This window comes from Myxine glutinosa, chromosome 1 (genome assembly GCF_964187855.1).
Source record: "Myxine glutinosa chromosome 1, kmMyxGlut1.1, whole genome shotgun sequence".
NCBI classification, from domain to species: domain Eukaryota; kingdom Metazoa; phylum Chordata; class Myxini; order Myxiniformes; family Myxinidae; genus Myxine; species Myxine glutinosa.
In genome coordinates this window covers 316,209,304-316,227,613 of record NC_136261.1, presented here as the reverse complement: position 1 = coordinate 316,227,613, position 18,310 = coordinate 316,209,304, and positions in this window count along the sequence as shown.

Below are 18,310 nucleotides of genomic sequence, written 5' to 3'. Positions count from 1 at the left end.
ACTTCGGAGGAGCCCTTCTACCAATGCGCCATTTTTTATCACTGAACCGGCAGATGTGAGAAAACCTCTCATCTTCCAGATGGCCCCTTTATCGTGGACTACGCCATGAGCGTAGGCCGAATCTGTGTAAATGTTGACGGCAAGGCCTTCCGCCAAGCTGCACGCTCTGGTCAAGGCGCACAGCTCCGCCTGCTGTGCGGAAAATGTAGGTGGAAGACGCCCGCTTTCCACCGTTTCGCTATCCGAGCACACGGCGTACCCGGACAACAGGGACCCGTCCCATGCGCGCCTAGCTGATCCATCAACATAATATGTACAGTCGGGGTATTCTAAGGGATTGTCCTTTAAATCCGATCGCACCGTGGAGACTAGCTGCACAACGTCGGCGCACACATGGGGTTCGCCCTCCTCAGGGGTGGGCATCAGTGAGGCTGGGTTGAGTGTCGTGCAACGTTCGATCGTGATGTTGGCTGCAGTGATCAGTGCGGATTCGTATTGCATTAATCTAGTATTAGACAAATGCTGTGTGCTTCGCTGTAACAACAGCGAAGTGACGCAATGCGGTACCCGTAGCGTTACTGGGTGTCCCACAACGATGTCCGCTGTTCTTTCTACTGCATACCTGGCCGCTGCCACGGCTTGCAGGCACACCGGAAACCCTCGTTTGACCGGGTCTAACTTTTTACTAAAGTAGGCTACCGGCCGCTCCTTATCCCCATGGGTCTGTGTCAAGACTGACTGGGCGAAACCTCCCACGGCGTGAGTGTAAAGGGTAAATGGTTTCGCATAATCCGGAAGTCCTAATGACGGTGCCGTGACCAACGCCTTTTTCAGCCCGTCAAAACATCGCCTCAATTCCTCCGTCCATACCAATTCGTCCGAGGCGGTTGATTTGGTCGCCTCGTATAGTGGCTTAGCCAGCAGCGCAAAATCAAGTATCCAAGTGCGGCAATATCCCGTCATACCTAGGAAGCGCAGCAGTTGCCGTTGTGAGTGAGGGCGAGGCAGCTCCATGATAGCAGTCACCCGTCCAGCATCCAATTCGCGTTTTCCGTGCGAAATGGCGTGTCCCAAGTAAGTTACAACCTTCCGCACAAACTGAACTTTTGGTCTGCCTACTTTGTGGCCTTTGGCCGCCAAGGCCTTTAATAGGGCCATGGAATCCATTTCGCACGCCTCCTTTGAAGGGGAGCAAATCAACAAATCGTCAACGTATTGCAGCAACACTGACCCTCCCTTCAATTCCACATCCGCCAGGTCGCGGTGTAGCGCCCGGGAAAACAGAGTGGGGCTATCTGAAAACCCCTGAGGTAGTACTGTCCAAGTATACTGGCGCCCCCTATGGGTGAAAGCGAACAAGTATTGTGACTCAGGCGCGATGGGCACAGAGAAAAACGCAGAACAAAGGTCGATAACTGTGAAGTATGTTGCGTCCGGCGGGATTGACATCATGAGGGTTTCTCCGTTTGGAACTAGTGGGTGTATGCCCTGTATCACCTTGTTCACCTCCCTTAAATCCTGTACAAACCTCCATTTGTCCTTCGACGGCTTTTTCACTGGCAAAATTGGTGTATTACAGGGGCTGTTAGTTTCCACGATAATTTTCTGTTCCACTAGGGATTGAATTACCGGTGCTATGCCTACGTCGGCCTCAGGTCGTAGCTTATACTGTTTTACATTTGGCAAGCGCATCCCCGGCTGCACTGCTATCACTAGAGGTTTGGCGTCTCGCATCCGTCCAACCTCACCGTCGCTCTTAGGCCATAAATTGTCTGGCACCTCCGCTAGGAGGTAATCTGACTCACCCGGGTCCGTCAGCACTGCCCTCATGGCATAGGTGCCCTTAGGGGGCAACTCTGCTACTTCGAACACTCCATCCCTCCGTTGTGTCTTGAAGTCAATTGAGAACCCTTCGCCATTTTGGAGCCGTTTCAAAGTCCAGCGGCCTCTCTTACTCCGATAACCTTGTAAGGGAACTTCTCGTAACCTCCCCCACCATCCAACCTACACTTTCCGGCGGCCACCCCTTGGCAGTGGTGAGGGTAACATGGGCGGCCGCTCCTTCGGGGTATTGGGTCAACGCACGCTGACTCGAGGTTAGGACTGCCTCGATTCCTATTCCCTCACGGCCGATCCACATCCGTGATAAGTGTAGAGGCGTGCGCTCGCCCAGCTTTTCCTTAACCTTTTCTCGATAATTCTCGTCCTCGCCCATTGCATCATAGTACGCAGTGCAATGGGGTGGATTATCCTTTAAGTTTTTTATCGAAATTTGGTGCAGTTGTAGCCAATCTCGCAGAACTGAACTGTCCAAACACACATTATCTATGATATGCGTCCAGGTAACCAGAGCCCCGTCATCCATGCGCCACCAATACACGGTGGGGCCGGGCCGAGACAATGCCGTCATTACCAAGTCGCGTTTAGATTCCGCGACGTCTACAAAAACTCCCTCCTCTGTACATGAGATTTGACAGCCCAATCGGCACAACAAGTCCCGTCCCAACAAATTTGTCGGGGCGGTAGTGGTCATCAGGAACGCATGTTTAGCCTCCAGCGGGCCGCATGTTACTCGCACTTCCTCCGAAATAGGAAGCGCTTGGGGTAAACCCGAAACACCCAGTATTTGAACGTTCCTCGCCGTGGGGCGCAAAGAGGGCAACTGCCCCTTGTTAATTGTGCTGCGAGTCGCGCCCGTATCGACGAGAAATTCTAATTGTCTTCCCTCCACGTCCAACGTCAAGGTCGGTTCCTCTTCCGGTGTCATGGTCAAAAGAGGACACTCCTTGGGCGACCCGCCAGCGTCCCGTCAATAGGCCCCTCTATTGTATTGGGGCGGAAACCCCTTACGAGCCTTTGGGCAATCACGTATCCAGTGTCCCATTTGCTTGCAATAATGGCACGGTTCCTGCGGAACCGGTGGTGCGGAGGGCATAGGTCGTCCCTCTACAGCGCCCCTTCCGCCCAGCCGGCGTTCTGGCGGCCCCCACTGTGACTGGTTTACAGGTTGCCATTGCGGCGGACCCCGAGGCGGGGCCCAGTTCCCCCTTGGTCCGTTCTGCATCCCACTATTGGGGGGTGGTCCAGGGGTTTGGAGAAGGGGTCTTGGTGGATACCAATTTTGGGGAGGGGGCCCTTGCACAGTCCAAGTTTGAGGGTTTTGAGGAGGGGGGGGAAGAGGGGGTGGTATTGTCCATTGTTGTTTTACCTCGTCCATATTAATTAGTCCAAAGTCTTCCTCAGTACAACCGTCGCAGTTTTCATTTTCGTGGTGGATCCACTCTCCGTTGGGGAATTGGCCCCTATAGAAAGAAGGCCAACAACTCCTCCTATGTTCCTCTAAACCTCGAACAGGCCCCCACTTCTGGCACTGTTCGCGTATGTAGTTCTGACTCTGATCCCCCTTTTTATTTTGATTAAATTGAGCCCGTTTTTCTTGGACAAACATTTGCAATATTTCCTCCTTAATATCCTTCTTCTCCTCTAGGGAGGAGCCCGGGCATTGTTCCAGTTTGTCGCATAATTCGTTGGTTGTCATTCCCTTCCAGCCGAAGAGGACGGACTGTACCTGTTTCTTTAATATCGGCCGAAGCCCCTCGATTAGATATTGATTTACCAATGGTTGGGGTAGCCCTCCCAGCTGCATCGGACCCAGTCCTCCCCAGCGCGCGATGGCCTTTTCCAACCTTTCTCGGTACTCTCCAATTGGTTCTCCTGGTTTTTGTTTTATGGCCCCGATTTTTCCCCAATCCGGACCCCCTGCTGGCAACAGCGCATGTTCGATGGCACCCAGCAGCCGGACCTTCAGTGCGTCCCATTGTGCTGGTGTTATCTGGCCCGCTCCTGCTGCCCTTGGATCGTCGTGCGGCCAGTGTGCTCTTAGTCTAGCCCTTTCCCATACTTTGGGTGGGAGCACGGATACTCCCATATGAGTTATGTCTCGATAGTCGCACTCGCCAGCTATAACCCAATTCGACATGGTTGGCACTATCTGTCGTGGATCCTCAATAAGCAAATGTTGAATCCTTTCCCGCATTACCGTTAAAGAGGATTCTTTCCATGGTACCCTTTCTCGAACCCCATGACCTGCTGCGTCAACTCCGATAACTTGTAGGGGGCACAATGTTTTCCTTCCCTCTATTTCCTGACATTCCAATGGGGTAGTTTGTGAGGTCTCTTTCCCATTACAGCCTACCAGTGAGGGATATAACCCATCCTGTCCTATCGGTGGCGGGAACCCTGCGATGTCGGTCCCGTCATCTATTCCGTTAGCCCCGAGTTGTGCAAACGGTCTTCCCTGGCTCGGGTGGTTCTGGGGTATCTGGGGCGCGATGGTAGCGGGGTTATAGGGAGGTGGTGGCGGGAGCGCAGAAAGGATAGGTGGTGCCTGAAACCCCGGGACAGGGCTTAGGTCTGGGGCTGGGGAGGGTAGATTGGTCACTACTTCCCCTACCGCGGGGTCTGGGTTTTCAACGAGCGACATCAGTCGCGCGTTGGCCTGCCTCTCTATTTCTTTAAGCGCTTCATCCTGCACTTTATTCGCCTGTTTCCTCAGACCCTTGAGTTTTGTTACCTCACCGGCCAAGCTGGCCTGTTTCGACTTTGCGTGTCGCTTCATTGCTTCTTCCTTCCACCAACCAAAGACTTTCCAATAGTCAGGCGGGAAGTGTTTCGTGTCCTGTTCCAACTTTTCTAATGCCTCATACAACGCGTCCAATTTTTCCAGCGCAAAAGACCCTCCTTCGGGCCACGGTTCACCTAAATCCTTCGTCAGCGCAACCCATGACTTCCCTGGTCTCGCAGCATCATAGCCATACCTCCGAAACATGAAAAATGCTGGGGTATTTCTAAGCGGTTCACCTGCTTTTACAGTCTTATTACCCATCCTGTTCCCCATCCTAGGAAAATTTAGTTTACCGACGTAGCCTTGTACCCGTGAGGATCGCCCGCCTCGCGGTACAGCCGTCTACCTAACTCTTGAGAGGCTCGCAGCCTTGTACCCGTGAGGATCGCCCGCCTCGCGGTACAGCCGCGCTACCTACTCTCCTGAGAGGATCGCCCGCCTACTCAGCCGTCTATCCTACCCGTACTGTACTTTCCTGGCGTCCTACGCCCTTATAATACTTCTAACCTTACTTATAATTCCAACGTCTCCCGGGTAGGCCTCGGATCGGGACGCCGCCCTTATCCTTACCCTCACAACCCAGAGATCTATTACTCCTTACCCTTGGGCGCCCAACGTGGGGCACTTTCCCTTACGTAACGTTACCCTGACGAGTCCATAAACAGTCAGTTGCTCCGGGACCCAAGCGGTCCGTATTTAAATTTAGGTTCGTGGATCAGGTTTGAGCAGGGAACGGAACAAACGGCACCCGAGCAAGAGAGTGGGTTACAATTTGGGCTGACCCCCAGGCTAAAAAGGAAAAACAAAAGAAAACCACAGCTCACCTGACCCGGATCAATTGCCAGCTGGTCTCACCACTCACTTGCCTGGGACCGCGTCCCGGACTGCACAGACTGATCCCACCGCTGCCACCACTTGTCGGATTGAGACTTAGAACTTGGGACTCAGAAGACTCAGAGAAAGGAGCAACGGATATATTTATTAGAACTCGATTACACAAGCTTGCGGGGAGCAGGTGTCACAGGAAGGTTCACATGGAATGACCAACACTACAACAAGATGCTCTGAAATAATTCGATTTAAACTTGCTTTATATAAGGAATATCGGGTGTGGTTTTAGCTCACAAGATACAGAGACAGAATGGGCTCATTGGCCCTCCCACCATAGTCCCATCCTGTTGTTCAGTTAGTTAGAGGAAGCTCATCAAGGCCACTCATAGTTTAACTCAGATAAGGAGATGGTCAGCCATATGTGGCAACATGTTTACAACTTTCTGTATAGAAACCTTGGTTGGGAAAGTACAAAAGGGAGGGGACACTCGTAAATGTGTCAGCCCACAGGATATTGGCAAAGTCTAGAGGGAGGCTGAGAGATAACAGTTGCCACCAAGGCCAGGGAAGGGGAACGAGAGATTGTGCCCACACAGGCCAAGAGCTCACAGGCACAGAACTCCTTATTAGGATATTACACATCCTCAATGCACAAGAAAGGACTAAGTATTATAAAGAGTACAGCAATCAGTCAAAACAAAACATATAATTGGTTATACTTGGTAATTGGTAAAGCAGCAAGGATATACAAAGGGGGAGGGGCATTACAGCTCCCTACATATATATATATATATATATATATATATATATATATATATATATATATATATATATATAGTCACGTGAAAAAGTAAATACACCCCATGTAAAGTTTTGACTTTTTCAACATATTTCAACATACAGCTATTTGATCTTCATTTGAACAATATTGATAGATAAAGGTGATATAATATAACAAATTTTATGAAACATTTACATTTTGTAGTCTATTGTATAATTTAAATAAACATAAATGCAAATTTCACATGTGGAAAAAGTAAGTACACCCCTACATTTATCACTACTTCAAATACATAAAATTAGAATCAGGTGCACCAGCTCAGGTGCAAATGATTAGAACATCGTTAGAGAGGATCTTGGAGGAACCTGTCTTATTTAAACCTCAGACATTTAGTTTGGTTTGCTTTTTGTTGTTGAAGTGTGCGGTGTCGCCATGCCTAGATCAAAAGAGCTCTCTGAGGCCTTCACAAAGAAGGTTATAGATGCCTACGAGTCTGGAAAGGGATTTAAAAAGATCTCCAAACAATTTGAAATCAATCATTCGACTGTCCGGAAGATCATCGACAAATGGAGAAGATTCCAAACAACTGTCAACTTGTTCAGGCCAGGCCGCCCCAGCAAGTTCAGCCCGAGAGCAGACTGCAAGATGCTGAAAGAAGTCTCTAAGAACCCCAGAATGTCATCACGGGACCTACAGGTAGCTCTTGCCACTGTTGATGTCAAAGTGCACGAGTCTACCATTAGAAAGAGGCTGCACAAATTTGATCTACATGGGAGGTGTGCCAGGAGGAAACCTTTGCTGTCCAGAAAGAACATCAGGGCAAGTCTAAAGTTTACCAATGAACACCTAGGCAAAGACCAGCACTTCTGGAACAATGTTCTCTGGACAGATGAGTCAAAGGTAGAGCTATTTGGCCACAGTAACAGAAGACATGTTTGGCGAAAACCAAAGACAGCATTTGACCACAAGAACCTGATACCAACTGTAAAGCATGGTGGTGGAAATATTATGGTTTAGGGAAGCTTTGCTGCATCAGGGCCTGGGCAGCTCATCATCATAGAATCCACGATGAATTCTTCATTGTACCAGAGGGTGCTTGAGCACAATGTGAGGCCATCTGTCGGAAAGTTGAAGCTCAACCGAAGGTGGACCTTGCAACATGACAATGACCCTAAACATACCAGTAAATCCACCAAGGAATGGCTGAAAAGAAAGAAGTGGTGGGTTCTGGAAAGGCCAAGTCAAAGCCCGGATCTAAATCCCATCGACATGTTGTGGGGGGATTTGTAACGAGCTGTGCATGCAAGAAACGCCTCAAACATCGCACAGCTGAAAGAATTCTGCATGGAGGAGTGGGCAAAAATTTCTCCCAGTCGATGGCAGAGACTGGTGACAGTTATAAGAAACGCCTACTTGAGGTTGTTTCTGCCAAAGGGGGCAATACCACCTATTAGAGCCACAGGTGTACTTACTTTTTCCACATGCGAAATTTGCATTTATGTTTATTTAAATTATACAATGGACTACAAAATGTAAATGTTTCATGATATTTGTTATATTATATCACCTTTATCTATCAATATTGTTGAAATGAAGATCAAATAGCTGTATGTTGAAATATGTTGAAAAAGTCAAAACTTTACATGGGGTGTACTTACTTTTTCACGTGACTGTATATACAGTCAGACCCCGCTATTCACAGAATCCGCATATTCGCAGTTGATAAAATGCGACCTGTTTCTCTGGGTTTTATTATTATTATTATTATTTTTTTGTTGTATACAGGATCGAGGCTCGTGAAAGAGCCAACATTTTTCACACAAAAAAATCAAACAGACACACAAAACATATAATAAGGGTAGCGGTAGACAAGATGGGGAGAGAAGGGGAAGCACAAACACAACATTTGAGAGCAGGGACATCGGGAGATCTGTGAGAGGGAGAGGGCTTGGGGGGACGAGGCCTGGGAAGGGTGGGGCGGTGGGAGAAGTATAAAACACAAGGACACTGCAAGGACTTCCAGGAAAGAAGTTGGCATTCAAAAAAGTGGATCTGGGGTGAAATTAGAGGGGGTAGAAAAGATCAAGGTTTTGGATGGGGGAAGATAAGAGATGGTGGTGAACAGCTGTTTTAAAGACCTGGAGGGAGGAGTGGGATTGAAGAGAGTGAGGGAGTTTGTTCCAGAGGCAGGAGAAAAGCGGAATGAAGGAGTGAAGGTGAGCAGAGAGTCTTGATTTTGGCAGTTTAACCATAAGAGGGTTGCAGGCAGATCTTGTGCGACCTGTCGGAATATTTGGGGGACAGAGCCCAGAGAGAGCTGGGGGTGCAAGGCCAGAGAGGAGTCGGTAGAAGACAGAAAGACCACCAACCTGCCTGCGGTGAGTAAGTGAAAGGCCCTCGGAGTTAGCTTCATCGCGGGAGATTCCAATGATTCTAGTTGCAGAAAAATGTCCTGCAAATTCGCGTTTTTTTTGTTGTTTTCACGGCTGTGTTCCACGAAATCGCAGTTTTTCAGGGGCGCAAAAAAAAAATTCACGAGCCACTAGCTTGACACATTAAAAAAAAAAAACATCTTTCACCAGCCATGCACAAAGCCGGTGGACTAACGCAAAAAACCATCTTGTACGAGCCGCGAGCATGATCTGCTAATACAGTACAGTACAGTACCGAACATTCACTGCTGTGTGAATTGCGTTTTCATGGCCTTTGCGGCCACAAATTTTAGCCAGACTATAATCGAGAGCTTCGTGGGATATCCCACCAGATGTGTAAACAAGTCGACTCTGCGAATTATAGGATGCAAACGCTTCATTCAATCGATTGCAGTTTGCAATTTACTGTAAAGCATCATCAGAGATCTTACACAATGAAAACGCTTCAGGGGGTGTTCCACCAGCGATGAAATCATGTCAACCCCACGAATTATAGAATGCAAATGCTTCATTAAATATATTACTGTACAGTACCTGTACAGTATTGAAATTAGCAGATAGACTCAATCCCCACAATGCTTGCAATCCTACATAAACAGATTGTGTCCTCTGTCTCGTTCATTGTTCTCATCCCGTTGCTTTGACCTGTGTTTTTGACTTGCTCTGCTCATCGGTCAATTATGGCTCCCAAGCACAAGACCAGTGCCGGAGATGTGTAGACTACCAAGAGGCAGAAGAAAGTGATGAACTTGAGCCAGAAAGTGGAGCTGCTGGATCGGCTTTCGAGAGGAGAGAGTGCGGCCTTTGTGGGCAGGCATTATGGCGTCAACAAATCCACCGTTCGCTACATACGAAAGAACGAGAAGGCGATTCGTGAGAGTATTTCAGCGAGCACTCTATCGAGTATGAAGGTGGTCATCCATGTCCGGGATGTCCACATATAAAGTATGGAGAAGGCTCTCAGCAAATGGATCGAGGACAACATGCAGAAGAATATGCCTTTGAGTGGACCTCTCATTCGTGAAAAGGCCAAGCGGATTTACGATCATCTGTCTGGCGCGGGTGGTGCCAGCACGAGTGATGCGCAGAGCGATTATGATACAAGCAGCGTGCCTTCATTCACTGCAAGCAGGGGATGGTTCCATCGTTTCAAAGCAGTTGGAGGGGAAGGATTTGATGACATGCAGCCTGAGGAGTTGGAGGATCTCATTGCCTCACATGGCGAAAACCTCACTGAGGAGGAGCTGGAGGCCATTATAACGGTTTCCGAGGAGTAGGAGGCAGGCAGTGATGAGGCAGAGGTGCCGAGGTCTAACCTCACAGTCCAGTTCCTGGGTGAGTTGCTGCATGGCATGCGAGTGCTTGTCGACAAGTTGGAAGATTCTGACCCAGGCATGGAGAAGAACCTCAAGTTCAAGAGGGGCTTGGATGATTTGCTTCTCCCCTACAAAGATCTGCATCGAAACCTGCGGCAATCTGCCAGACAGCTCTCCATTACCCATTTCTTTCACTCTGTTCCCTACACCTCAACACCACCAGCACCCTCTCCTTCTGCCCTCTCAGTGTCCTCACCAGCATCCTCACAAACACCTTCAACTGCTGCCTCTCCTGCCTGTCCTGCCTCTCCCTCAGTGCATGATGTTGCAGGACTATTATTTGGGTCATCCTTAGAGTTCGAGGAATTTATCGGATTTTAATTCATCACCATCATCATCATCATTTGAAAGTTGTGTGTGTTGATAAAATAAAAAAATTTAAAAGTACATGATGGTGTTGTGTTTTTTTTACTTTCACGGTACGGTATGGTTAAGCACTTTTAATAAATTGTAAGCGCATTCCTTCAATAAATTGGAAATGGCGCATGGTGTTGTTGCTTTTTTTTTTTTGTAAGCATTTTTTGTGAGTGTCATCATGTGCATTTGTGGTCGAAAATATTTTAAACATTAAAAAATTTCCTCCATGAATCAGGAACCGCTGAGAACCTATAACGTATTCCCCTTTTCCCCATTGAAACAATGCCACGGCATACATTCGCGGGATTTTCATCGACCTTAGCAGATTATGGTCGACATTCGTGGGTTTTGTCTCGCCATTTCCGGGACTTTCATCGACCTTCGCATATTTTCATCCACCTTCTTGGATTTTCGTTGACATTTGCGGATTTGGTCTCGCCATTTCTGGGACTTTCATCGACATTTGTGGATTATCGTCGACATTCTCAGGATTTGCGTCACAATTCACGGATTTTGCCTCGCCGTTCGTGGTTTGGTCCTCTTTTATGTGTATTTTTGCAACTCGGGAACCTAACCCCCCCTTTTTCCATTGAAACAATGCCCCGCTATTCGTGGGTTTCGCAATTCGCGGATTTTCCAGGAACGTATCCCCGTGAATAGCAGGGTCCGATGGTATATATATATATATATATATATATATATATATATATATATATATATATATATACAGTATGTATACAATATACATATATAGATATATTATGCAAAGATGAGTCTGAATATCCATGTATGATTCATAGAACAGAGGTCCGTGGAAAACCCTCCATTTTTTGGGGGTTGTCTATCGGCAACGAAGCGTTGCCTTGCATGCCTCGGGAGTTTATGTTTAGCAATGTAAAGGGAGGACATGGCGATTGTGAATATGACAGGTTCTACGAAGTGTTCATCCTGAACTGCATCAGTATTCAGCCTGAAAATGAAAAGGCCGGTGGGTGGAGTCAGGCCACCTGTCCAATCAATGGGCGGAAAGAGAGAAACAGATGGACAGAAAACTGCCGCTACTTTAATGTATAGATGATAACCCTGAACATGCCCTTGCTCACCTCTAAGATAGATACTTTCAGCTATTGTTAATTCCCATGACAGTTCTTGTATAAATGTTGAAGCAAAAAGTTTAATAAGCCTGCCATCCCACTTTTGTCACCAACTGTTTTGTATCTGCACTACCAACCAAATTTTCCAGTGCTAATCCTCAATGGATGCACACTCCTCTTAATCTGACTTTTTTTAAACCCTTATTAGACCTTAAAAGAGATCTAATATTGCACTCCTCCTCGTGGGCTTTGCTACAAAATGGCTAAAAAGCAATTGTGGACGGGATAGAGAAAATCCTCCTCGGCTCTGCTCTTTCCTAGTTCCTGGACCCAATGTATCCCTGGCAAATTGAAATCCCCCATAATCGATCAATCTTCTCTTTCCACAATTTCATTAATTGTATTTTCCATAAAAACTTATTCTTTTAATATAATTCCTATCATATGTTTAGTGAGTGTCATGAATCTAATCTTAAAGAACAGAGTTTCTGAAAACCGTCTGCAAGAAAAGCTGAGCAGCAATTTATATTACAGTTTGAGTTGATCCCGTGGAGTTGATCGACTATAAAACATTTGTGTGGTAATGAAACAGCCCAGAAACATGAGAGCATGTTGTACAAAGAATAATCCTTATTTGTGGATTTATTTATTTGTATTCAAAAATATCAGTTGTTGAAGGAGAGATGGCAGCAGACAGAGGGGCAAGACCAAGAGCCAGGCGAGACTCATCTCCACATCCAAGAACCAAAACCTCTTCAAACAAACTTGACATTTATTATGCCCGACATTTTCAATCGATTCTACACAGCAACAATGCTTCAGACAACTAGAGGGCTCACTGATGGTTTCCGATTCGCGAATTCGTAAAATCAGCCAATTGGTAGTAAGTACTTGAATTCTTCCTCATAATGAAAACAAATGTTTGTTTGTTTTTCCAAAAAGCGGTACAGCACGGACACCAAGACTAAAAACAGCCTCTCTCTGGGAACTACAATTATGAAAAATAATAATCAAAAAGTGAAATAATGGAAAAATCAACTAATTGAAAATTTCAAATTATTTCAATAATTGAAGGAAAAAAAGAATTGAAAATTTAAGATAATTGAAAAATAAATAATTGCAAATTGAAAGAAAATAATTGAAAAAATTCAAGAAAGAGAAAAAAAGAAAATTTAATAATTAATATATTGAAAAATTAAACAATTGGAAAATTAAATTATTGACAATTGATATGTTTTTTGAAGATTTAAAAAAAATGGGAGAAATGTTCTTCAAAAAGTAGTAAACCAAGACTAAACACTTAACGTCTACCTCCAGGAACCATAATAATGAATGGCAAAATAAATTCAATACCATCTTAAATCTTTTGCTTACACACTTTTGCTTACAAATAAATTCAATACCATCTTAAATCTTTTGCTTACACACACACACATATGCATGCACACATACACACACAATTGATAGATACCTCATGAACGTTTCTTCAATTGATACAAAGTTTCTGGGTTTGTTCTGGCCACTGAATTTTTGGGCAGGACGAGGAAAATGATGTAGGAGAGAACAAAAAGTTTTAGCTCACATCTTCCAGACCTGTGCCATTACTGCAGAAGCAATGGATCGTGACACCTCCGGAGCTGAACTAACTCAGAGCCTAATGGCTGCACATTTAGGTGAACGATAAGGATGTACAGGAGCCAAGACCCGATAGACTTCACAACCAACCTCCCGAAGAGGCTTAATCAGAAGCTCAACAGCACTGTCGCTTGACTACAAACACTGCCCTCTCCTGGCTCGTAGACTCTTCTCTCGAGGACGGTTCCATTCTTATTCCAAGTTTACCAAAACGTTTTATCCAGGATTGGGCCTGATTGGCAATGGCTAATCGGACAATTCACTCCAGTACAGACAGAATCAATTCCGTGCCTGTGTCACTGTGATTCTCCTCCAGGCCATATTTAAGCTCTCTCAAATCTTCCTGTGACCTGCCTGTTCTGGATTGAAGATTCTCAAGTCAGCAAAGTCAAGACTTCACTCGAAACTCAGGTTTGTGGACAGAATAGATAAAAGACAGACAACAACATGTTGTTGAGAAGACAACAACAGGGCTGAGACTATGAAACTACATGATAAAAAGGAATAAACACTCTTATTTATTGATCTTAAAGAAAATACAGCACGCTCTCAATGATGTTGCTGCCCCTTGCTCAAAACAGGGACACTCTGCTATGTTATTATAAACAAATACAGTACATTATGTTTTTCCTTAACAATGAACATTTAAACGATTGCATGCAATTTATGAGTACAACAGGATGGGGGCAGACGTAGCACAATTATCTCTGACCTGTCTCGTCTGGTTTCTATTCTTGACCTGAATATAAACTTTCAGATTTCAGATTCACAGGCAGGATGTTTCATCATCAAGTGTGCCCTCCATCAGAATGGCGATAAGCCGAGTGTCCCATCTGGTAGTATTAGTTGGGAGACATTAAAGATCCCACGATGTCTTTCACAAAGTGTAGGCGAGTTATTACCAGCACTTTGAACCATTGACAAATTCCTCCCCGAATAACTTTTAGTCTAACATTACGCCTAGCAAATCAGTTTGTGAATAGTAGTAGTAGTAGATCAACTAGATCAATTTATCAACTAGATCTGCACTACCAATATACAACTTTAAAATATTTATTTATTTCATTTACTTCATCTGCACGACTAATATACAACTTTAAAATATTTATTTATTTCATTTACTTCATCTGCCGACCACCAATATACAACTTTGAAATATTTATTTATTTTCTATACTTCATCTGCACCACCAATATACAACTTTAAAATATTTATTTGTTTTATATACTTCATCTGCACTACCAATATACAACTTTGAAATATTTATTTATTTTATACATGTTTATCTGCACGACTAATATACAACGAATATACAACTTTGAAATATTTATTTGTTTCATACACTTTATCTGCACTACTAATATACAACTTTGAAATATTTATTTGTTTCATACACGTTATCTGCACTACTAATATACAATTTTGAAATATTTATTTATTTTATACACTTCATCTGCACTACCAATATACAACTTTGAAATATTTATTTGTTTCATACACTTTATCTGCACTACTAAATACAACTTTGATATATTTATTTATTTTATACACTTTATCTCCACTACTAATATACAACTTTGAAATATTTATTTATTTTATACACTTTATCTCCACTGCCAATATACAACTTTGAAATATTTATTTATTTTATATACTTGATCTGCACTACCAATATACAACATTGAAATATTTATTTCTTTTATATACTTTATCTGCACTACTAATATACAACTTTGAAATATTTCTTCATTTTATATGCTTCATCTGCACTACTAATATACAACTTTGAAATGTTTATTTATTTTATATACTTTATCTGCACTACTAATATGCAACTTTGAAATATTTATTCATTTTATATGCTTCATCTGCACTACCAATATACAACTTTGAAATATTTATTTATTTTATATACTTCATCTGCACTACTAATATACAACTTTGAAATATTTCTTTATTTTATACACTTTATCTGCACTACTAATATACAACTTTGAAATATTTCTTCATTTTATATGCTTCATCTGCACAACCAATACACAACTTTGAAATATTTATTTATTTTATACACTTTATCTGCACTACTAATATACAACTTTGAAATATTTATTCATTTTATATGCTTCATCTGCACAACCAATATACAACTTTGAAATATTTATTTATTTTATACACTTTATCTGTACTACTAATATACAACTTTTAAATATTTATTTCTTTTATACACTTTATCTGCACTACTAATATACAACTTTGAAATATTTATTTCTTTTATACACTTTATCTGCCCTACTAATATACAACTTTTAAATATTTCTTCATTTTATATGCTTCATCTGCACTACCAATATACAACTTTGAAATATTTATTTCTTTTATACATGTTTATCTGCACTACTAATATACAACTAATATACAACTTTGAAATATTTATTTATTTTATATACTTCATCTGCACTGCTAATATTTTTGTATATTGATTCGTCCTTGTATAGAGTACTGTTCTCACATCTGGGGAGGTTCTAGTTGCACATACTTACTGGACAGAATTGGATTAAAAGTAAAAACTCAATTTCTTCCCATATCTCTCTCCAAAACTCCTCTCTTTTTCCTTTGAAAAATCAAATTTTCCTTTTGAAAAATTTGAATCTCCTTTGAAAGTTCCACAATTACATCATGTGATACAATAAACCTACTAGGTATTACCCTAACTTCAAATCTATCCTGGAATCCACACATTACACAAATAGCTAAATCTGCCTCGAAGAAACTGGGAGTCCTGTTCAGATGTCGAAGATTCTTCTCCTCTCAACAGTTGCTTCAACTCTATAAAGGATTGATTCGTCCTTGTATAGAGTACTGTTCTCACATCTGGGTCTGGGGAGGTTCTAGTTCCACATACTTACTCGACAGAAGTGAATTAAAAGTAATTCGACTTATCAACTCTCCCTATCTGACCTCAAAACTTGACCCGCACAAATTATGTCGCAAAGTTGGCTCTCTTTCTCTTTTCTACAGATATTACTTCGGTTTTTGCTCCCAAGAACTTGCTGCTTGTGTGCCTCCGCCATTAGCGAGACCACGGATTACTCGACAAGCCACTACATCTCATGATTACTGTGTGGCCATGGGAAACTCAAGGGTGGGCCGTTATGATGTTTGTTTCTTCCCCTCCACTGCCAAACTCGGGAACTCTTTGCCTTCCCATGCTTTTCCTAACACTTATGATCTTCCCCTTTTCAAAATGCAGATTCTCTGCTTTCTCAAAAACTATTAGACTATTCTCTCCTTCTCTACTTTTCTCCATCAATGCAGCTCTTTTATTTGGCCTGGCCTCGATGAGGACGATATAGTCTGTGTCTGGAGCCTTCTACATATAAAAAAAATAAAGTAATATACACGTTTGAAATATTTATTTATTTTATATACTTCATCTGCACTACCAATATACCCCTTTGAAATATTTATTTATTTTATATACTTCATCTGCACTACCAATATACCCCTTTGAAATATTTATTTATTTTATATACTTCATCTGCACTATTAATATACACCTTTGAAATATTTATTTATTTTATATACTTCATCTGCACTACCAATATACCCCTTTGAAATATTTATTTATTTTATATACTTCATCTGCACTATTAATATACACCTTTGAAATATTTATTTATTTTATATACTTCATCTGCACTACCAATATACCCCTTTGAAATATTTATTTATTTTATATACTTCATCTGCACTATTAATATACACCTTTGAAATATTTATTTATTTTATATACTTCATCTGCACTATTAATATACACCTTTGAAATATTTATTTATTTTATATACTTCATCTGCACTACCAATATACCCCTTTGAAATATTTATTTATTTTATATACTTCATCTGCACTATTAATATACACCTTTGAAATATTTATTTATTTTATATACTTTATCTCCACTACCAATATACCCCTTTGAAATATTTATTTATTTTATATACTTCATCTGCACTATTAATATACACCTTTGAAATATTTATTTATTTTATATACTTTATCTCCACTACCAATATACCCCTTTGAAATATTTATTTATTTTATATACTTCATCTGCACGATTAATATACACCTTTGAAATATTTATTTATTTGATATACTCCCTCTGCACTACCAGGTGGAGTGTTGCATCACAAAGTGTTCGCCTCCCCCTGACCCCCCCCCCCCCCCCAGATGGTCTTTAACATGTCCAATTGAGATGAAACTTTCAAGGTGGGAGTGACACCCATACAGAATGTTTTGTTATGATAATTATGACATCATAGGTCACGTGGTATGGCAGCCATCTTGGATTAAACGCAAATAATTAAAATTTTATTTCTCAGAAACTGCTGAATGGAAAAATTTGAAACTTGGCACATTGTTAAGTACTCCCAATGGGGAACAAAGGCATGATAATGATGACATCATAGATGAAGTGGTATACCAACCAAAAATGTTTTAATCGAAACCTTATCCTAAAAATTTGAAGTTGCATGCACATGATGTATGACACATTTGTATTGAAATATTAAATTTATGACATCATAGATCACATGGTTTGGCAGCCATATTGGATTTAACCTAGAACCTTAAAAACACATCTTCTCCAAAACCACCAAATCGATTGACTCGAATCTTTTCATGTGTCATTGACTAGGCATGGTGATTAAAAGATGATCACGAAAACATCATTGGTCACATGGTGTGGCAGATATATTGGATTGAAGGAAAATATTAAATAATTATATCTCGGAAACCACTCACCCTATCGATGTGAAATTTTACAAATATCATCTAACAGCACTGTTGCATATAGTTTGAAAATGATGATGTCGTAGGTCACGTGGTTTGGCAGCCATCTTGGATAGAAAAACGAACCTTATCCCATCAACACGAAACTTCACAAACGTGAGCCCCTAGCCATACATATGCATAGTGTACATTTTAAAGGTCATATGTCACGTGGTATGGCAGCCATATTATCTTGAAAGCCGATATTTAAAAAAATCCCTTCTCTGAAACCGCTTCGCCAATCGATGTGAAACCTGTCGTGGCTGGTGAAAATGTGATACTTGAAAACAGCTGAAAGGATTTAAATCAAACTTTTTTTATTTTAGAACAGTGAACGAGAGCATCTACCC